General features: G+C 46.3%; 1 protein-coding gene across 4 annotated transcripts in view; it reads right to left on the bottom strand.

The window, feature by feature from the left end:
* FARS2 (phenylalanyl-tRNA synthetase 2, mitochondrial) overlaps nucleotides 1-23,174 on the bottom strand; it is a 570,273-nt gene that overhangs the window by 42,928 nt on the left and 504,171 nt on the right. The gene's annotated exons all lie outside the window — the stretch shown is intronic.

The following is a 23,174-nucleotide window of genomic DNA, read 5'->3' as shown; positions in this document are numbered from 1 at the left end:
TACAGTTTTGACAAGTCCGGCCCTGGGCTACTAATTTTTATATGTTCTTGGGCAAGGGTGGCTGGTCATATTAAAGATAGGGGAATTGGTGTGATTACTAAAATCAAGGTGACGCAGTGGGGAGGAGAGAAAAGAAAATAGATTATGACCCCACTTGGGTCTATAAAATAATTCTGATATTTTAGAAAGAGAATCAATGGTTAGGATGAAAAAAAGAAACATCTTTTTAGGGTTAAAAAAAAAATCTGCTTTTTTTAGGCCATGGTACTACAAAGGTTAAAGAAAATATTCCATGAGAGCCTCTGCTAGAATTTGAAATGATTCAGGACACACTTCCCGTAGATTGGGAAATGAACACCATGTGACTGGCAGAGCTTCAGTTTCCTGTGTTGAAAATCAAATCCCATTTTCACTTGTGGGTATTTCATTCATCTTTGCTTTTTTAATTACATAGCAGAAAGTGCTACTGTAATTTCCTCCCTGTGTAACGACAGCATTATTCATCAAAAAGCTTTTAATTCTATACAACTGCTTTTCTTCAGAAATTTCTTTCAATCTCTTCAGAGGCACAGGGTGTGAGTTTGTGACCCTAGGGTTAATTATCTGCAAGGAAGTTAAAATCAACAAAACCTCATCCTGGGAAAGGGAGCCTGAGCAGGACCCTCCTGTTAACCTGTCTTATTGTTAGTGGTGGGCAGAAAGCAAGGTGGCGCGGGCACCCCACACCCTGTCCTGTTGGACTGAGCTCCTTGCGGGTGGGGTGGGGAAGGCAGAGTTGTCTCGTTCCCCGCTGTATATTCAGAGCCTAGTCCAGTATCTGGCACACAGATAAAACTTGGTAAATCTTTGCAAAAGTGATTTAAATTGAGGGGAGAGTAAATGGATAAATTGGCTTTGAAATATTCCTGATTAAAAAAACGAAAGTGTATGAAAAGGTTCTATTTCTGGAGAGAAAAATAAAGGGAAGCAATGAGCAGACTCCCTAGAGGCCATCAAAGGGACTAGTAACTGGGGCTTGCAGAGTGTGGCCTATCTGCGGGGAAAACGTTTGATGTGCCCTCCTCGGGATGCAGTCTCTTCTTCCCAGACTCTCCCCTCCTAAGGGTGTACCAACAATGTCTGCTCTGCTCTCTCGATGCGCCCAGCATCCCCTTATTCATCAAGATAAGAAGAATGACAGCTACCATGTGCTGAGTGCTCACCACGTGCCAGGCACACTCGTGCACATTTCCGAGCATTACCCCGTTGATCCTCACCCACCCCGAGGAGCCGGACTGGAGGAGGTTCTGCTGTACGAGGGGCCTTGTGTGCGTTACCACCTCAGCCTCTGAGACCCACCTCGCTCATACACTCATGTCTTGTTCCCAGAGCCATTTATTAATGCATCTGTCACTTTTAAGAACTGCTCATTCATTTTTGCATCCCCAACACCTAGCACAGTGGCTGGCACCTGACAGGTGCTGAGTAATGTTTGTGGTTTTATTTAAGTGACTAATCCAGTGACAAAGCTGCACATTGAGAAGCAGTGTAAAACCATGTACAGAGAGCTGCAGAGGGCAGGCAGTGTGCGGGAGGGGCCAGGACCAGTGACACACAGCGGCAGCTGGAGAGGGGAGCTCTGAAATCCTGTATCAACGTGGGGGTCGGTCAATGGGACCCCAGAGGAGGAGAGCAGGCCCAGAGAGGCAGAGGGTGTGAGGGGACAGGCATGCACACCACACAGCGGCCCTCGCAGCATGGGCTGCGTGAGGGTCTGATTGGGCCTGGCCACAGTGCCGCCCAGACGACACTTGACGTCATTAATCATGCTGGGATACTGAAAGGGAAAGTTCCCAGCGTGGCTAACCCATGTTGAGGTCCTGAGAGGAGCCAAGGGGCCCTATTTTATGATCTATTTTTAATGAGACACAAGCAGCGTGGAAGCCCTGGCCACTTCAGGTGACGTTCCACTGCAAAGGGGCTTTGAGCTCCAAGTACACGATAGGGCCCAGTTCTGCCCCCCATGACTCAGTACTACCTACTAGAGCGGCAAAGGGTAGGACAGAGTAAAACTGTTAGTTAACCACACTTTTGGGTGTGAAAATGTTCTACATATGTGACCTGTGGCTTCAAAGCCCAGGGGCAGGAGCCAGGGCCTGGGTGCAGAGGGAGAGCCCTGGGAGGGCCTGGGCCACTCACTCTGTGGGAGCCAGGCTACAGCCTAGCAGCTGGGTGAGTTTTGAGGCTGTGTGGAGAGAAGGGGGGAGCCTCAGAGAATAAGAGGAAGGGAGAAGAAGGGGGAGGAAAGAATCAGGAAAGGAAAACAGGGAGCTTTCTTCTCCCGGGTGGTGGTCCCTACGGTCTGTCCAATCAGTGCAGTCTCATATCCCAGCTTCTTCGTTCCTTTAAAAAACACACCCGTTTCCAGATTATCTTAAAAGCCCAAGGTTTGTTACCTTCTCAGATCAGCCGAATTTCCCGAGAATCTGGGCATGGCCACACTCACATGCCCAGGGTTCTGTTTTCTTCACACAATGAGTGTGTAGTCTTGGGGCCTGTGCTTTCAGGGCCAGATTGCTCAGACCGTATTCCAGCTCCAGCACTCAGGAGCTGTGTGTCATGGAGCAAGTTACTTAACCTTGCTGTGTGTCAGTTTCTTCATCCTTAAACTACCTCATAGGGCGGAGAGAAGTAATTGAATGAATCCACGTGAAGCTCTTAAAACATAATAAGCACATAATAAAACGACTAATTCACAATGAGTAGGGGAGGCAAAATTACTGCTAACGAGAACCATTCAATAAGAGTGAGTGAGTGAAGACCTAGCTCGTGCCTCTGAAAGATGGCCAACTCCTGTATAACCTGTCCTTCGTGACACAGGTTTGCCACCTGTTGCTCCATATTTACCATTCAGACCTTTCTGAGCATGATGCAGTTGAGCCATCGTTCTCGTTGATGCTCCTTCTCCCAGCCTTCCCCCACACTGACTCCTAGAGACTTAGTCAGCACTAACGGCTCCTTCCTGGGCTCTGATCTGCCCCCTCCTCCAACCCCCCACCCCACCCTTCTATTCGGAATCTCTGCTCCCAGTCTTTCTCCTGGTCCAGCAGCCTGCTGCCCTCTCCAGGAAGCCCAGTCTAATGCTGACCCTGCCCATGAGAGCGGCCCTGTTTTCTCCTCTTCTGCAGATGACAAGAGTGAGGCGCAGGGAAGTGAAGTCTGAGGCCGTGCAGTCAGTACGCAGTGCAGCCAGATTTACGTTCAAGTGATCCAGCTCCACAGACACTACTGTGCCATGAATTGGATCAGTGTTTTATTGGCTGGTTAGCTGGGTAGAAGATGGATGAATCAATGGGTAAATAGGTGAGTAAATGAACAAATAACAGAGTTTAGTGTTAAGAAGGACCCATCCCACCATATGGATGGGCGCATGTTTAAAATGGGTGGGCTGCCTGGCATGACGCCTGTAGAGCAGTGGCTCTTAACTGGGGAGTTTTGCTCCTCGGTGACCCTTGGCAATGTCGGGCGACATTGCTGACTGCCACAATCTGAAGGGGGGGGGGAGTATGTAGGGCTCCTGGCATCTAGTGGGTAGAGGCCAGGGATGCTGCAAACATCCTACAAACCATGGGCCAACACCACAATAAAGAATCATCCTGCCCAAGATGTCAATAGTGCTGCGGCTGAGAACCCAGCTTTAGAGGGATTTAGGTCAATCCCTTGGGAAACAGACAGGTATTTGAAGGAATACAGTGAGTAATTTCATATTTGAAAACCTGTGCCCCTGAAAAACAAAAAGCAAACAGAAATCAAAAAACAGCAGGGAGCCTTGCTTTAGTGGAGGAGGCACAGGCACCTGTGAGAGAATGACAGGCCCATCCCTCAGGGGAAAGGAGAAAAAAGCTGAGGACAGAAACAGAACTCCGAATGTAGAGGAATACAAAGTATTCCGATATAGCCTACACTTTCCAAAGAGAAATAAATGAGCATATATCTCATTTTTGAGAAATATACATAGTTGGATGCATGTTGCCTTTTCTGAACAACCTTCTCTGCTCTAAAAGCATATGCCTTCCCCTGTCTCCTCCCCCCACTTCCTTTGAGGATCCTGCTCCAGTCTGCTCATGCCTGCACTCTGCCAGGTCCATGCCCAGCCCCGGGCAGGCTCTGGGACCTGACACGGCTGGTGCCTGGCCCAGTCAATGGGCCCTCATTGGGTACTGTCAGAGACTGATGGGCTCTGGGTACACCTCTCGGTTAGCACCGGCGATTCATTTCAGCCACCCTGAGAGGAAGCTGCATCAACATACACTCAAACCAAGTCCAAACACCAGCTGCACAGGCCTGGCTCTTCCCCGGAGCAGGAAGATTGATTCTGTCTGGGACTAAATGCTTGCTTCACTTAAGTGCCCTCTCAGTGAAGTTGTTAGAGACGGGAATAATGGTCCTCTGCGGCAGGAGTGAGCACGCAGATGCTGAGAGCCGTGGGGACTGACTGCCCGAGTCCCGGCTGGCTGCAGCACCACCATTGCCCTAAACGTGCTGGAGACAAAGGACATTCCCCTGTGCACCACCTTTCAACGTTAATGAAAGGAGCACTGCTGAACCCAGGCCGGGTTTCGGTGGTTTCAGGTGGGACAGTTTCGACACAGCAGGCTCGGCAGCCCCAACAATGCAGGGCCCCTGGATGGGGAGCTGGGGCAGTGGCAGAAAGTGGAAAATGTTACCCCAAAGCACAGCTCATGTTGGGCAAGTACCTGGTTACTTCCCGAGGAAACCCGCCATAGGAGGCTCAGGACGGCCTGACATTTGCTGTCATGGAGCCTCCATTCCCTGCCTCCAGCTGGGTTCCCTGGTAGCACAGTGAGCGGTGCACACTGGGCCTTTCTTTAGGACTTAAAGCAATCCGCTGCCATTGTAGCTCTCCACACAGGCAAGGCGCTCCTCCTGCCACTCGCTGCAGGGGACAGTCACGTGAGCATGTTCTCTGCTTTGCCAACAGCAAAACTCATTTTGAAGACAGCATTCTTTCTAGATGAGAGGAATTATTACTCCCTATACCTCATCGTCCCCTCCCATCATGCAGTCATTTCAGCTTCACTTCAAAACTGGGCAAAGCAAAAGAAACAATAAAGCTGTGATATTCTGAAATCCATAATCCCCTTCCACATGTCACAGTGTGAAAGCTGCCCAGTCCCCTCTAAGCACATTAGCAGCCAATACAAGGGCATTCCCAGCTATCAGACTATTTTGAAATAAACCCAAATTATTGGGTAGAAGAGTAGGCCAGCCATAATTCCTCTATTTAAGTTTCCCTTGAAACTGTATCCCTGTGATAGGAAACTCCTGCTACCATTCAAAATTAACAAAGGACGCAGACAGTGTTGATGAAACATTAATGACCAATTTGCAAATGTTCTAGGACCCCCTGAGTTCACCACAGGTTCATCAATGCAGCATTCACCCTCTTACTTTATTCTTTCAATTATTTAGCATCCATTAAGCGCCCACAGTAATCTGAGCTCCAGCAACCTTTCACCCCATTCCTTCCCCTGGCGGCTTCATTCACCTGGTGTCCTTCTAACTGCAATCGACCTTTGCCTTAAGGCAGGAAGCTCATTCAGAAATCACTCTCTGTGGGCATCCCTTGCAGTACATTTCCAAGTGCCCAGGACACATGACAATGACCAGGATATGACAGAAGCTCGAAGAACTTTTCCAGCCGTCCCAGTGCATCGGAGGGAAACGGACCTGAATGTGAGATCCAGTGGTGCCTCTGTGACTTCTTCAGACCCACTTTGGGCTTCATGAACTCGGCCACTGAGTATTTACTGAGCGCCTGCAGTGTTCCCAGCACTATGTCAGTGAAGGGCAATGCAGCAGCCACAGCTGCGGTGGAGGGCTGAGCCACGTTCCCATCACAGAGATACGGGGCCACCTTATCTCTGTGATGGAGTAGGGACCACTCAGGAAGGAGGACTTGGCGATATGGAAAGGACACCCCCTCGCTGCCTGCTACAGGTTCAATGCATCCCGAGTCACCCAGACTGAGTCCAGAGGTCCCCTGAGTGCGCTTTCTTCACAATTCCCTGAGATCCATGGGGTAGCATTTCTGGTCTTTACTTCAGCAGAAAGCCCCTGCCCTGGCCGTTCCCTCCTTCTGGCACTCAGCCTCTCTGAGAAGTGCTCACATTATAAATGACACTGCAACCACAGGGGAAGTCACAGACATGCTGGATGTGGGCACAAACACAGCGCCCCTGCGACCAGGGCAGAGAGAAAGCGCTGGGCTGAGGAATGCGGTCTGACCTCATGGCAGCGGAGCACTGGAGTGGGCCTTGCCTGACCATGCTCACCAACAGAACTAACGATGACTAATGACAACCCCTGCGCTCACCATAGCAGCCACTGCTGTTTACTGAGCAATCTCCTAGGTGCAAGCATTGTCTTCATGCTTTTCCTACTAGTAACAGCCCCTGGAAAAGGTATTCACACCTCACTTTACAGATGGGGAAAGTGAGGCTCGAAGTCACACCGTTTGCACATGATAGTGGCAAAGCTGGACTCTGAATCGGGCTGTTTTAACCGAGACTTCCGCTGAGATAGCCTAGGGCGCTCCATGTTCATCCCAAGCCGTTACCCAGGAAGCTCCCTCTGGGTCCCTGGGGAGTGCCCACAGCCAGAAGGGAAGCGCCTCTGTGGCTGAGAGCTGATTTCAGAGCCGTTGGCTAGGAATTTCCAATAGTGGAGAGGACAGGGTATTCTGGGGCATCAAGGTGGCAAAGGGGACCTGGGCACTGGGGACTGTGAGCTGGTTCTTTAACTACTGGTGACCTCCACCCTTTCATAGCGCTAATTCCTGCTGAAGCAATGGCTGCTCTGCAATAGGGGTCTCTGAGGCACAGGGAGCTGGCTTCATGCTCCCTCCTTTCCCCCCTACTTTTTACATATTTTAAAAAACAATTTCAGAAACATTAATGTGCTCAAAACAATTTCAGAAACATTACCTGCTCAAAATCCCCTACTTTCTTTTCAATCAATGTTCCTAAAATAATGATGACAAGGATGATGATCTAATATAAGATGACACTTTTAGAGCACCTTTCACATGTCAGGCACTATTTCAACAGCTTTACATGTATCAACTCGTGCAGTCTTCATAAGCATGTCACATACTATTATTCCTGTTTCATAGATGTGGAGACTGAGGTACAGGTAGTGGCCAGGATTCGAACCCTGGCAGCCAGGCGGAAGCGGCCACACATTGGAACCATTTTATAACAACTGCCTCAAAACTCATATCTCATTCCTTCTATGCTCAAAACTCTTTCCTCACCTCCTATTCATTACCAAATTCAGTTCCAACTCCTTAGCCTGGCCTCACCCAACCTACCTCCAAAGTCTCTTTGTAGCTTTCTCCCCACAAATCCCCGGCAGCCTGTTCCATTCCATGCATGAGGCCCCAAGCATGAGCCTGAGGGCCAAAGCGTTACTGTTCTCAGCTAGTAATCCTTGTCTCTCCCCCCTGCATCTTGGCCTGGCCTTCTCCCTGTTTCTGCATATTCAAATCTTACCCATTTTCTGCTCTAGGAGCTTCCTCTTCCCATATTGCTCATCTCCCACTTCTCTGAATCCTGGAAACAACTTTCTATAATACCCCTTCCAACCTTGACATTGAAGTTTCGTGCAGGAAAGGAAAAGAGGATTGTAATGCACAGTGCACAGCTGAATGTATTTCCTCTTTTCAGTAGTCTCTCTTCCTATTGTCCCTGAATTAGCCCACTGTCCCCCATCTTACATTTTCCTCTCCCTTGAAGTTGAAGCCCATCCTATATTTCTGACTGAACCTCAGAGTCTGGAAGGAGCAGTTTTGGCAGGGCATTCTTTCTGCTTCATCCTCCTCCTAGGGTCTCTGAGCTTTGGAAGGAATAGTGTGGTTGGCTGAGCATTTTTTCTTTTAGGTTCATTTTGTTAGAAATTGCCCTTCTTGTGAGAATTAAAACAAACAGGTACATATTTCAACCTCCCTTAGTCCTAGTCAGGCCTTAGTTTTACTAAACCTACCCTATCTCTTGGGTTAGCATGTTGCAGTTGTTCCCTGCAACAAAGGGAACAACTCAGGGGCCGTCTCTGATCCAGTTTTACTAAACCTACCCTATCTCTTGGGTTAGCATGTAACCCAACCCGAAACAAAGGGAACAACTCAGGGGCTGTCTCTGATCCGCTGCACAGTCCTAAGAAGCACTCTGAGCAGGGACAGGAAAACTGCCTGCCTCCTTCTCAACCCCACCCAGAGCTTTGCCTACGGAGGACCTGACCCTAAACTAAGGGACTATGGCATAACCTGTACTTTTTACCTGGTGTTACTCTCATTTGGAAAAATATCTTACATTTCCTACATAAATCTAAGCTTCTTAGAGGCTGACTTAATGCTCTATTTTTATTTTCTCTGTAGTGTCTTGTACAAAACCTGTCATTTAATAGATGTTGAATAAATATTTGATGAATGAATAAATGAGTTTCCCCAACAGGACCAATATTATAAACACATGAAGAATAAATTAATATAAAAATAATATTTATATTAGAGAGAGCCAAGATGGCAGCATAGGTAAAGAGCTGAAAAGAGAAGTTCCCGTAACTTTTGTTAGATTTCAAGTGTATAATTCTACAGCACATCATCTGTATATTGTACTGTATGTTCACCACCCAAGGTCAAGCCTCCTTCTGTCACCCTTTATCCTCCTTTTACCCTCTTCTAAAAAAAATATGGAATGCTTCATGAATTCGCATGTCATCTCTGTGCAGGGGCCATGCTAATCTCTGTATCATTCCAATTTTAGTATATGTGCTGCCGAAGCAAGCACTCTTTTTGGTCTTTAGACTGGGTGTTTTTTGCTTCCTCATATTCCAAATCATTGATTTGATTCTCTGAATCCTCTACTCTACTGTTGAATCCCTATAAATTATTCTTTATTTCAGTTAGTGTATGCTTAATTTCTGACTGATCCTTTTTTCATGTCTTTGAAATTCTCACTAAGGTCCTTGAAAGTCTCACTAAGTCCCTTGAAGCTCTCATTAAGATCCTTGAACAACCTTATAACCATTGTTTTGAACTCTGTACATAGTAATTTGCTTGATTCCATTTCATTTAGTTCTTTTTCTGGAGATTTCTTCTCTTCTTTCATTTGTGACCTGTTTCTTTGTCTCCACATTTTGGCTGCTTCCTGTGTTTGTTCCTATGTATTAAGTAGAGCTGCTATGTCTCCTGGAATTGGTAGAGCCTTGTATAATAGGTGTCCTTTATGGCCCAGTGGCTTAGCCTCCCCTGTCACCTGAGCTGCACACTCTAGGTGCACCCTTGTGTGAGCTGTGTGCACTGTTTTCTTGTAGTTGAGCCTTGATTGCGTCACTGGGAGGAATTGACCTCCAGGACACTTGGCTGTGAGGACCAGCTGCAACTACAGTGGAAGAACTGCTGTGCAGCAGACACCCCTATGGAGCAGGACTTGCTTAGTGGGGCTTTGGTGCTCACTGAGTCTGCCCCTTGAATGTGTAGCTCATGGATGTGTAAAGTTGTAATCTGGTATGGTTTGAAGCTGTCCACTGGGTGCACTGGCTCTGGGGCCTCCTTGGAGGTCCAAAGTCAGCTACTGCCTAGGGCCACCTGGCAGGAGCTACAGAGAGATCTGCAGATTCTTCCTCTTTGTATAAGGTTTGGAAGTGCCCAGACGAGGTCCAGCTGTGAAGCAAGGCAGGCTGGTGCTGGTGCAGGCCTTGGGCCTTAGAATCCAAAAATATGAAGACAGTGTAAGGAGCCTCTGGGACAACTTCAAATGTACCAACATTTGCATTATGGGGGTGCCAGAAGAAGAGAGAGAGCAAGATATTGAAAACTTATTTGAAGAAATAATGACAGAAAACTTCCCTGGTGAAAGAAATAGACTTATAAGTCCAGGAAGCACAGAAAGTCCCAAACAAGAGGAATCCAAAGAGGTCCACACCAAGACACATAAAAAAACTCAAGAGTTAAAGAAAAAGAGAGACTCTTAAAAGCAGCTAGAGAATAGCAGTTACTTACCTACAAGGGAGTGCACATACGACTATCAGGAGATTTCTCAACAGAAGCTGTGCAGGCCAGAAGAGAGTGGCAAGAAATATTCGAAGTGATGAATAGCAAGGACCTACAATCAAGATTACTCTACCTAGCAAAGTTCTCATTTAGAATGGAAGGTCAGATAGAGAGCTTCAGAGAAAAAAAAAAGCTAAAGAGTTTATCACCATCAAACCAGTATTACATGAAATGTTGAAAGGTATTTTTAAGAAGAGGAAGAAGAAGAAGGGAAAAGAAAAGATAAAAAATATGAACAATAAAAGGTCAGTAAATACATATCTATCAACAACTGAATCTAAAAAGCAAAATAAATGAACAAAAAAATCTAATGAACAGAATGAACTGATGAATAAAATAGAATGAGGCATGGAAACATGGAACAAACTGACGAATCTTAGAGGGAAGGAGGAAGTTGGGGTGGGAAGAGATTAACCAAAGATCTTATATGCATACTAGAGGCACAGTGCATGAAATTCGTGCACGGGGGTGGAGGGGGGGGGGCGTCCCTCAGCCCAACCTGCATCCTCTCGCAATCCGGGACCTTTTGGGGGATGTCCAACTGACGGTTTAGGCCCGATCCCACAAGGATCCCTGAGGGGTCCCCCAGCCTGGCCTGCACCCTCTCACAATCCAGGACCTTTCAGGGGATGTCGGACTGCTGGTTTAGGCCCAATCCTGCTGTGGACATCCTTCTCTCAATCTGGGACCACTGGCTCCTAACTCCTTACCTGCTTGCCTGATCTCTCATAACCACTCTGCCTGCCTGCCTGATCATCCCTAACCACTCGCTTGGCTACGTGATTGCCCATAACCACTCGCCTGCCTGCCTGATTGCCCCTAACCACTTGCCTGCCTGCCTGATCGCCCCTAACTTCTCCCTGGGGGGCAGGGCCAGCCAGGGCGAGGGGCCGTGGTGTTCTGGTCTCTGGTTGTTCTGCTCATTCCACTGTTTCAGTCGCTGGGCTTTTATTATATAGGATATACATTACCTATGGACACAGACAATAGGGTGGTGAAGGCCTGGAGTGGGGTGGGAATCGGGTGAGGGGGGCAATAAGGGGAAAAAAGGGTGACATCTGTAATACTCTCAACGGTAAAGATTAAAAAACAAAACAAAAAGAATGGCTCAATAGTATTTGATGTCAATTCTTCCCAGTCTAATCTATATATTTAACACAATTTCAATTAAAATTTGAGCAGAAGTATTTGTAGAAATCTACAAGCTCAATTTAAATTTTTATGGAAAAGCACAGGAATACCCTAAGCAATTCTGAAAAAGAACGAAGTTAGAGAGCTCACACTCCTTGATTTCAAGGTTTATTATAAAGAAACAGTAACCGAGTCAGTGTAGTATTAAAGAAAGGATACAAGTAGATAACATGAGTAGACAGAAATCCAAACTACGACATATGTGTCGGTTGATTTTTGAAAGAGGTAAAAATTCAATTCTGTTGAGAAAGGAGAGTCTGATATTCAACAGGTACAGGAGCAGTTGGATATCCATAAGCAAAAAGAGTAAAGAAGGAACCTCAATCCACATCTTTCATCTACTGTAGAAATGAACTCAAACTGAATTTAAATGTAAAATCTGAAACTATAAAACATTTAGAAGATAATCTTTGTGATTTAGAATTAGGTAAATATTTCTTAGATACAACACCGAACATATGATCCATAAAAGAAAAAATGATACATGGGATCTTAATAAAAAGGAAACAACTCAATTTAAAAAATGGATAAAAGATATGAACAGAGAATTCAACAATATAGATGGCAAATAAACACGTGAATGATATTTAGTCAACGTCATTTGAAATGAGCAAAATGGAAGTTAAAAGCACAATAATTTATCACTACATCTATTAGACAAGTTAAATAACAAATGAACAAGCCAACAAACAAAAAATCTGACAACAGCAAGTGCTGGTGAGGATGGTGAGCAACTGAAACTATGATACATTGCTGGTGGGAATGTGAAATGGTTCAGCCACTTTACAAAAAGCATGGCAGTTTCTTATAAAGTTAAACATACACTTATCATATGACCCAGCAATCGCATTCTTGGGTATTTACCCAAGTAAAATGAAAACTTGTGTTCACACAAACACCTGCATGTAAATGTTTATAACAGCTTTATTTATATTTGCCCCAAACTGTAACAACCCAAATATCTGTCACCTAGGAAATGGATAAACAAATGGTGGTTCATTCACACAATGGAATATTACTCAGCAACAAAAAGGAACAAACTACTAATAAACAACAACATGGATGACTCTCAAGGGCATCATGTTAAATGAAAGAAGTCAGGTTCAAAAAGTTATATACCATATAATTCCACTTCTATAACATTGTGGTGAAGACAGCGGTATAGGGGCAAAAAACATCAGTGGATGCCACAGGCTGAGAGTGGGAGGCCAGGTCAGCTAAGGAAGCACAAGGGAGAAGGGAATTTTCAGGCAGATGGTGGGACTGTTATATATCATGGTCGGCAGTGATTACGTGACTGTATGCATTTGTGAAAACTTGTAGAAACTGTCCACAAAAGGATGATTTTTACTGTATGTAAATATATCTTAATTTAAAAATATAAAAGTTAAAGAAAATTTTAAGTTCACTGGATACTTAAGAAAGCAGACCATTTTCTGTCTTGGCCTTGGTCCACCTGGTAATTTTAGAAAAATATGCTTTTTTTAGTTACCTAAGCCCTGCTTTTTGGCAGCATTTATGGAAACTACCTAAGGAAATTAACTGAACTAGTCTCTTCTGTTTGTCCACAGCACACACTGACAACTCCCCACCTGACTCTGGCTCTCATCCTCCCCTCTGCAGTCCCCAAAACTGCACCCTAAGATCACCCCATTCCTATCCAAAGAGGCATCTGGTGTGGCTTCCCTGGTCAGCAGTTTGACTTGATTACCTTACTTGTGAATCTGCACTGCCCTATGAGGCCTTAGGCGTTCTGCCTAAGAAGCACCCATGGTCCCACCTCAAGGTCTGTGTTTACTAATAATCCTATCTGATAGAGGGAATATGCTAATTGACCCTCACGCCATCGCAAAGATGGTGGTGCCCACAGCCAATAAGGAGGGAATATGCTAATTGCTGCCCCACCCTCAAAGATGGCAGCGCCCACAGCCAGTAAGGATGGAATATGCTAATTGACTGAGATGCCCTCAAAGATGGCAGTGCCCGCAGCCACAAGATGGCCACCAGGACCGGGCCTAAACGGGCAGTCGGACATCCTTTGAGGGGTCCCAGATTGAGAGCCGTTCTAAAATACAAGGGCGGCTGTGGTTCAGGGTTGAGCCCAGACGTCCTTGATGCCTCTAAAGTCCTTCCATTAAGGGAATTCTGGACCCAACTGTCACCTGGCAGAGCAGCACTCAGGTACAGGATGAGCTATGTTCCTGCTGAACACTGTCTAGGGAGGTTTAACGGTCCTCCCTTCTTCACTAAGCCTCGGCCTCCTTCTCTCTCCCAAGTCCTCTTCTCCGTGGCTGTGGAACAGCCCAGGGACTCAGAGTTGGCCTTCCAGACACCTGTTGGGCTCGGGCGACCCTGAGAGTCACACCAGGAAGGCATCACCACACCATGCTCATGTATTTTTTCCTGATGACCACAAAGGGAAGAAGTGACAGTTATGGCAACAGAGTTCCCAATTCCTTTCCTGCATGTCCACGTTGTGTTTGCTCCTTGTCCCTGGTCATATGCCAGGAGTTGGCACTGCATCACGGAACCCGGGTCACTCTGCAGCTCGAGAAGCTGGGGAGGAGGGCAGTGGTGGCTGCCACCTCAGGTCTCTAATGGCTGACAGCCTGTGCCAGCCTCTTCCTTAGGAAAAGGGTCTCAGTGGCAGAAGCTGCCTACTCTGTAAAACCCACATAAGAGAGAACTGAAATCACGCGGTTTGGGGAAAAGTGTGCCGAAATGTAAAACATTTGCTTGGTGTGATCCCGAGGGGCCCGCAGGGGCCTGGGGCCCACTCTCCCTCCGCAGGTCCTGCCCAGCAGCTGTGCAGCAGGTGCCGGCAGGGCACTTCCGCAGTCCTGGGGGACCGCGCCAGTCACCGGCTGGACCCCGCAGACTGCCTGCTGCGGCTGCTTCTAAAATTCATTTCAAGCCACATTTTGGCCCAAAGCCCTAAAGCTTCTTTTCAGGAAGAAAGCATAAAGCCTCCCAATTTTATTTTATTTTTTTTACTGCTTGTTCAAAGAACAATCATATAAGATAAAAGTATCATCCTTGGGCAAAGAAAATTTAATTCAAACATTCTTAAGATTAGATTCAACAACCTTTTCCTCACAAGCAAACAAACAAAAAAAGAAACCCTGCTTCATTCTTGGTCTCTCCCCCCGCCCCCCATTACATAAGCAAAGGGAAAAAAAAAAAGGAAAGAACAGGGAGTATCTACAGGAAAGAGAACTTTCACCTGCCCTGTAAGCACAACTAAGAAAGTTGTAACAACCACTTCATAGGCGTACTAACAACCCTACGAGGGGAATCCACTCTTACCCCACATTACAGACAGGGAGGGTAATGTGTCCGAGGCGGCACAGCTGGGAGTGCACAAGGCAAAGATCTGAATCCACGCAGTCTTAGCCCAGGAACAAGTTCTGAACCAGATGCTACAGTTGAGGTTGGCATAGCTATGGTCAGAATGAAGTTGCCTTTTGATTTGTGAAGAAATGAAAGAGGTGTTAGGTTTGATTCTTTTCCACTCCTACTTTCTTTTTCTATTAACCCCAGGTGCACACTCATGGGTCAGTCATGACCCGTGGCTCTGACACTATCACCTTTCATTTCGGCTCAATTCCCTTCAAGTCTTCATTGACATTAAAATAAAACCCAGCTCCTAACCTTGGTCTCTAAGGCCTAATCTGATGGGCCCTTGGCTACCTTGCTGACCTTCTCTCACCATGTACCGCTCACTCACTGTGCTTAGCAACATGGCCCCCTTTCTATTCCTCCAACATTCTTGCTTTGGAGCCAGGCTAGCTGTCCCACTCTACCTACTCTAAAGTTTCAGCTTAAATGTTACCTTGTCCACATGGCCTTTCATGAGCATCCAACCTGAAAACCCCTCTGTCACACTGCCCTGCTTAGTTTTGGTTGAGGCATTCCCTCGCTACAAGGAGACAGTCTTGTGCAGGCCAAGCTGTGCGTCTATGCAGACCACTGAACGCGTGGCAGCCGTGGCCCGTGGCTGGCCATACAGCGCAGAACTTCTAAAGCCCACATTAACTTCTTCTTTGTTCTAGAGCCTGAGAGATGTCCACGCATAAGGGCACTGGCTGTGCAGTCACATTGCCCTGCCTGAGTTTTCTAAAAAGGGGTCTCTCATCCTCAAAATCTGATGTTAGCATTTAAGTGCTTTCCTTCAGCCACAGGAGCCTTTTTCTTCAGACAAGCAAGTAGGTGGGGGAGGGGAGACACTCTCAGACCCTGACTCTGACATCAGTGATGTTCTCTGCACAGGCTGTGAGAGGTAGGGCTGCAAGAGGTGGGACTGGAAATGCTCCTGCCACCTTCCAGGCGACGGCCGGGAGACATGCACTGGCTTAGAACCAAAGAGTCAAAGTTAACAGGAAGATTCTAGATAAAATTTCCCTGTTCTTGCAACACACTGAACTTGAATCTAATAAACCAGAATTTAATTAAAACATTTTATTTTCAAATCCAAGAAAGGAGCCACATGGCTTAGGGCTGAGAGCCAGATTTCACAGGCTGGGCAGGAATAGGTTCAACTTTCATTAACTGTTTAGTTAGGAGAAGAGATTTAGGGCCACAAACTGAGGGAGGAAAAGACAACATATTTTTTTGGTTCAATAAGATAAAAATGGTTTTGGTTAAAAGGAAAAATGTACCTTGCATTCTGAACTGTCACCCTTGAATTTGATATTCTAAATGTGTCCCGTTATACACCCATACATTACAGCCTTTTTCACCTGTTTCAACAGTGGCATCATCTGAAAAGAGGGAAGTCACCAAACACCTGCCTGAAAAAATGTGGCCACACTGGTAGCCTGGGGAACCTTCACAAGAGTCTGTACAAAAATGAGCACATGATACCCACTCCCTCAGTCTACTAAGTAAGCTCCTCCCCGGGGCCAGGCGGTGGGCGGCACTGAGGATCCAGCAGTAAACAAGACAGACCTGCCTGGTTCCCACCCTCAGGAGGTCTGCAGTCCAGCACAAATGAGCTGAATAAATTATTACACAATTCATATACAAAACAGAATGTCCCTTAATTATTAGTACCTCCTCATTTCCATGCCTTTGCAATATACGGGAAATAGAACATGGTAAAAAGAGGACTCTGTGTTCTTGGGAGGCATCTGATTACAGGGATTAGGAAAGCAAGTTCCCTTGATGAAAAAGGATCTAGCGAATGTCCACCCTAAAAAGCTGCTGGGGAACTGAACCATAGATATACTAAGCCGATAGCCTCCGAATCTACTGACTAATCTTAAAAGAACAAAGACAGAGATGTATGGAGTACAGAGCACCACCCAGGAAGGAATTCTGCCTCCCTCCCAAAAATCAAACTTAAATCTGTAAGCCTCTAGATGCAATGACCGTGGTAGGGAATACAAAGGACAGAAGAATTGTGAAACAACACCATCACAGTTCTGCAAAATTTTACAATGTGGGCAACTGCACAGGACAAACAACCCAACTTCTTCAACAGCGAAAGTTACCAAAAAAGGGGGAGAGGAAACATAGAGTAAAGGGATCGAAGAGTCTTATCAACCAAATGCAAGTGTGGGCCTTGTTTGGATGTGGAATCCACCAAGCACATGAAACAAACATGGAAAACAGGTGATTATGCACTGACTGCATTATTGGCAATAAAATAATTTTTTTAAGATAGTGACAAGAATTGTGATTAGTTTTTGAAAAGTGTTTTTTTTACATACATAAGTATTAATGGATGAAATGGGATTAGCTTCAAAAGAATAGGTGAGAAATAAGTACATAAGATGTTCAACATTATTAGCTTTATTATTATTTAGCAATAAAAAGAAATGAAGTACTAATATGCTGCAGCATGGTTGAACCTTGAAGACATTATGTTAAGCAGAAGAAGCCAGGCACCAGAGACCATGTATTATATGACTCCATGTAGATGAAATGTCCAGGACTGGCAAATATATAGAAACTAGTGGCCCGGTGCACGAATTCGTGCACGAATTCGTGCACATTGAAAGGGAATTAATTAGAAGGTGGCCGGTGGGGTGGGACTGGGCAAGATGGGCTGGACATGCCCTGGAGCCAACCTCTAGTGGTCCCTCCCCTGCTGGCTGAACCTGGGATGGCACTGTGCCTCGAAGGGCATCTGCGAGGTCCCTCCGGCAAGTGGAGTCCCTCAGCCTGGCCTGCAGAGATTGGCCGAAACTGGCTCTCCGATATCCTCTGAGGAGTCCCGGAGTGCAAGAGGGCACTCTGCAAAGTTGGTGTCGTACAGGGTGTGGAAAGCAAACGCAAGTGTTCAGTAAACCAGATTTGGGGCCAACAGTGCCCCAGCAACAACATAACCCACGGCTGAAGGTGGAATCGCATAGCCCCATGAGGAATTGGGCTCCCTCCTCTCTGGTTTCGAGGTGTGTCACCCTAGAACCACCACTGCCAAGTCACTGCAGCTCGGCAGCCCCTGCATTGAATGTCTGCACTCCAGTGGTCAGTGAGCGTCATATCAACAGTTGGACAGTAGGTGGGACACTTAGCATTTTAACCTTTTATATATATAGATAAGAAGATCAGAGGTTGCCCAGGGCTGGGTGCGTGGGGGTATGGAGGTGAGGGAGAAAGATGATATTAGGGGTGATGGCTAAGAGTTCTTGAGTTTTTTAATGGAGTAATGAAAATATTCTAAAATTGATTATGGTGAGAGAGGCACAGCTCTGTGACCATGCTGAAAGCAACTGAATTGTATACTTAGACCCTCTGGGTCAAATCCTGGTTCTGCCAATTACTAGCTATATGACCTTGGGCAAGATATTTAACTTCTTTAATATATATTAGAGAGGAAGGGAGAGGGAAAGAGAAATAGAAACATCAATGATGAGAGAGAGATAGAAACATCAATGATGAGAGAGAATCATTGATCGGCAGCCTCCTGCCCCCTCCCCCCCCATGGGGATCGAGCCCGTAACCTGGGCATGTGCTCTTGACCCGGAATTGAACTTGGGACCCTTCAGTCCGCAATGCTCTATCTACTGAGCCAAACCAGCTAGGGCAATATTTAACTTCTTTGAGCCTCAGTTTCCTTAAGCGGAAAATGGGAGTAATATAGGTTTGTTCAGATTCAATGAAGTTGGTATATTTAAAGCACATAGAACAGTGCCTGGCACACAGAAAATACTCAATGAACAGAAACTTTAATTATTCTCAACTTTTTTTCCTCAGGATCATCTGTTTCTTCAGCATCTGCCTCAGACGTCACAGTAATTGTGACTTTTCCTGATATGTTGTTGGCTTTGTCCTTTTTAATTTTTATAATTATCCTTAACAAGGTATTGTCTGTCAAAGACTCCATTTTCTGTGTGAGTTACTTTGTGGTCTCGGGCTATAGATGAGGATTCAGGAGGAGCAGTAAGAGTTAAGGAGACCAACCATAGCACCTTGGTCAACTCTGTGCAGGCAGGCCTGCCTCCCTGCCCCCAGGGGCAGCAAGGCTGGGGCAGCAGAGGCTAAATCCCACCGATGACCCTTTCAGATGCTTTCCATGGTGGTGCCTCTGGAATAAGGGTGGTTCAGCCCAGAGGTGGCTGTGTGTCATTGCGAAGATTAACAGACGCCAGTTTTTCCTCTGGATCCTGCCTTGGTTCAGCTCTTACACCCCAACCGGGCCTCCTAAATTAGCAAAGTGCTTTGGCTCCTTTTCAATAACAAAGGCTCTGCATGAGCCTAAATCAGTAAAACTATGATAAATATTTTATAAATGGCACGCTGAAAGCACAACTCCGGCAAACACACACATACAATGGGATTTATATGCTCACATATGCCCACCACACAGAACTGCAGCATTTTCTTCCATTCAAGTGCATATATATCAACATATGTGTAACTCCAAAGTGCGCTCCAAAACAGATTTTAAAAATGTTGTTGTACTGTACATATCAACTGCCCCAGGCAATCAGCCAAGGAGTGATGTAAACATATGGCCTAAATTTCATGGCTTTGAAAAACATGGTAGAGCAAGACAGCAATATGCTCTTCCGCTCTGCTCTCCGGGACTGCCACTCGGCGGGCAGGGGTATGCTGGGCCTCGGTCAGTTCACCCTGGGGGCCACCCCCATCTTTGCAATGACCTGTTCATATATGCAAAGGTTCTTGTGAAGCAAGGTCTTAGAGCAGCGCTATTTCGCATTCTCTCCACCTTGAAAAGCACTCCTTTGTATGCAAGACCTTCCCCATGGACACACCCGGATGGGAGACAAGCAGCGGTGCCGAGTGCCTGCGGTGTGGTGTGCGTGTGATGTGTCATGAGTGTGAAAGATCATCATGTATCGTGAAAAGCAAATGTAGAGTAAATACAGTGATCACATTTGTTTTCCTAAGTGTCGATTTTTCCAGACCTCCATTCCATTTATAAGGTATGTTCTACATAAGAATGAACCACAAGTAATCTTTACTTTACTGTTATACTATCTAGACTTCACAAAATTTCAACATTGGCTAAAATGCAGTGTTCTTCCAAGTCACAGGCATGCTCTCGGCTTCCTCTGGCTCGCTAATTGACATAGAAATGGGTCCTGAGTTACTTAGATACAACACTGATTTGATGTTAACCACAGAGCTGCTGCCTCTGAGCACACAATGTGTTCTCACCTACAGTGTATATAACTTGCCTTCTTCCTTGTCAAAATGTGCCCATTCCCAGGGAAAGGTAAACAGAGGTGCTGGTTAACAGGAGTACCCACCAAGAGCTTGAAAACTCACTCAGTTAACAAGGGCAGAAGGTGGAAAACCATGGCTCGAAATGCCCCCGGGGCTTACTTACTCAGAGCCTTCCCTACATCTCAACTCTACCAGAGAGAGCCAATCTCTCTCTCTCTCTCTCTCTCTATCTCTCTCTCTCTCTCTCTCTCTCCCTCCCTCCCTCCCTCCCCATGGAACATAAGCAGGGAACCATCATTTTCTTCTGGGTCTCTCAATTTCATTGCCTTCAGGTCTCAGAAACCTTATTCCCAAAAAAGTGATGCAGGCTTTAACAATCTGCAAACAAATTTTTAAAATCTAGGAACCTTATATAAAAGGAAAGAACACTTTCAAATGTAAGTGCCTCAGTCATTGTAAATCAGATATACTGCAAAGGGAATTTCTCACGCAGCCCATCATAACAGAGAACCATGAAGCCACTTCCTGCCAGCACGCTCTCTGTCCTTCGGCCCGAGGGGGACAGCCGCATCAAGACGCAGCCACCTGCCCGGCTCTACTTCTGCATGCCCTGAGCATGGGGCCCACACACGGCATCTCCAGCCTCACTTCCATCTTCTGTCCCACTTCAACCCCCCATTCCGCCCGACCAAAGCAAATGGGCACGCAGAGACATGAAAATGTGCATCCTCATCAAATAGTAGGAGACTCTCATTAAAGAAGGGACCGTGCATGACATGGAATTCCTGGCTTCAGACATGGTGATGTGGGTGGTGGTGCAAGAGAAGTAGAAACTGGAGAGGCAGGGGAACCAGCAAAGTACTGGGAGAGTCGGGTCAGCACATCAGCCAAGGAGGAGAGGAGCTTACAAAGAGGCCCCCTGAGAGACAGGTCCACGTCCTCCCCCGAGGGATTCCTTTGGTCTGTGTGCATTGTGATCCTGTAAAAATGGGGGGTAGGGGAGGGGGTTGCAAGGAGAGCAGAAGAGGGGCAAAGACATTTTCAGTTTTTCAAGACAGGCTTCTATTCTCCAGGCTCAGTTAAATCAGTTTTTCACTTCTTAGGCTAGGCCAGTATTTCTTGGCATCCGAGGTCCATTTTAAGGCTATTTGTCACCCACATGAACTAATATTACTTGATGATTTTTAAAAAATTGAAGAAACAGTGGATAACAAAAATGAAACTATTTAAAAAATGAATATTACTTTTGGCCACTTTCAGCAAGAACTCTCTCAGCAAGGTGTCTGCATGGTTCAGCGATGGTGAGGGGCACCTCCAGGGTGGTGGGGGGTGGCGGCATGACATAGCCACAGGTCCTGGGCCCCTGGTACCATGCACATCATGGCCCTGCCACCTCGGCCGTTGGCTAAGCTCTCCTGGCCTCATTCCCACAAAGTACTCTGGAGGCAGCAGTCAGACCCACAGGACTTCACAGGGAGTGAAGCTTGGAGCAGGGTATCTAACTATTACCCCCAGGGTTAGTGCTACAATCCATTTTGCTAGAATACAAATTCTAAAAGGCAATTATTGCCATTTGGCCCAAGGGCCAGTGTTAAGGGGCTCTGAGGCAGGGAGGCCTGGGGATCCAGCCACAGCCACAGACTCCTCGCTGGGAACGCCCCCTGCAATCAGATCTGAAGTCCATGAGCACAAAACACTTGAGGGCTGAAAGGATAAATAGGTCTGACTTGGGGGGAGAAAGCCTTGAGGAATTCCTAATCTATTCTTTGTCTTTGTTTGCACAACCCCTTTGTTCATATTCTCCAGTAGCTTTTGGATGTAGTTAGCAACCCTGACCTTCAATGCTTCCCAACTTCCTTCTCACACAAGTGAAAACAAACAGGGAAAGACGCAAACCTTCCGAAATCAAGCCATTGCACTGCAGTTCAGTTTTGTTTTCTTTGTATGAAATTCTGTCACCCTACCCTCAAAGTTAAAAAGTGTAGTAGTTCAGTGATGAGTTCAGGCTATTAAAAATGTAGAATATATCTCCTTGAAGCAACCGAGAAACCCTCTGCTGGCATGGCCACCATCACAAGGAAATGCATCTACCCCATCCCTCATTTCAACACTCATGGGAGCAAATAAATAAAATTCCATGTATGTGGAGTCCAAGAACTGGCAACATTAACCTAGGCTGACAAGTCTGAGAGTGGCCTCTGGGAGGAGGCAAAGAGTAGGACCGATTGGAAAGGCAAATGAGGGAATTTTCTGGAGTGATGTGAATGTTTTATATCTTATTTTGGATGATGGTCACATGATACATACAATTGTTGAAACTTACAGATGTTAACAGTTGAGATTGGTGCATTTTATAGGATGTAAATTATATCACAATAAAAATTAAGATAAGTCAAAAATATATTTCTGTACAAGCACCCTTCTCTTCAACAGCCAAGAGCCTCAGGATAGCCTAGGGAGGTGAGGTATGCACTCTGCACTGGGCCTGGGGAGGCAGGCCCTGACCGACCCCTGCCCCACTGTGCTCTTTTGTCAGCACTGGCTCGGGGGCAGGAGGCATCTGGCTGACCCGCCTCTAGGGATTGCCAGTGTGTAGCCCGGCATTTGGCTGCAGTCCTTTCTTCTCATAGAAGCCCTTCCTTGTGGCCAGGTGGTGGTGTCAGTAACGATCCCAACGCACTCTTTCCACCTACAGCATGTAGGAATAATCAGCACCTAAACAGAGGCAGTCCCTTCATGGCTTGGGTTTTGGGGGTAAAAGAACAGAAAGTCACCCATACTCCATCCATGAGCCCCTCCGGTGGAGAGGTGTGCTGTGTGGGGCTCCAGCAGCATGCAGCAGCGTGTCTGCAACGCCCTCTCAGAGCGGAATTGCTCCTCACAGTGAGCACCGCCCAGACCAGGCAGCCTTTGCACTGGCACTCAGACGTCTCTTGCCAGTAGCTCATTCTGCTTTTTCTCTGATCATATTAAGTTGAAACATGGATTTTCTAATATTTAACATTTTGGACTTAAAAAGTGGCAATTCCCTGGTTTTGAAACATTTAGTTTATGGTTTGTTTGGCCAGACTGTAACTTGCACCAACTTGTGCAGCTGTGAGTGACACTGTCACAGTTCTGGTCACCTCTCCCACCTTTCCCACTTCTATTCTGAACCTCATGGAGATCACCACACTTTATGTTATAATGATATTAATAATAACTAACACAAACAGCACATAAGTATACATAATTC

Source organism: Myotis brandtii, unplaced genomic scaffold (assembly GCF_000412655.1).
Source record: "Myotis brandtii unplaced genomic scaffold, ASM41265v1 scaffold300, whole genome shotgun sequence".
NCBI lineage: Eukaryota > Metazoa > Chordata > Mammalia > Chiroptera > Vespertilionidae > Myotis > Myotis brandtii.
The sequence above is the reverse complement of the archived record's forward strand: the minus strand, read 5'-3'. Positions and strand labels throughout refer to the sequence as shown.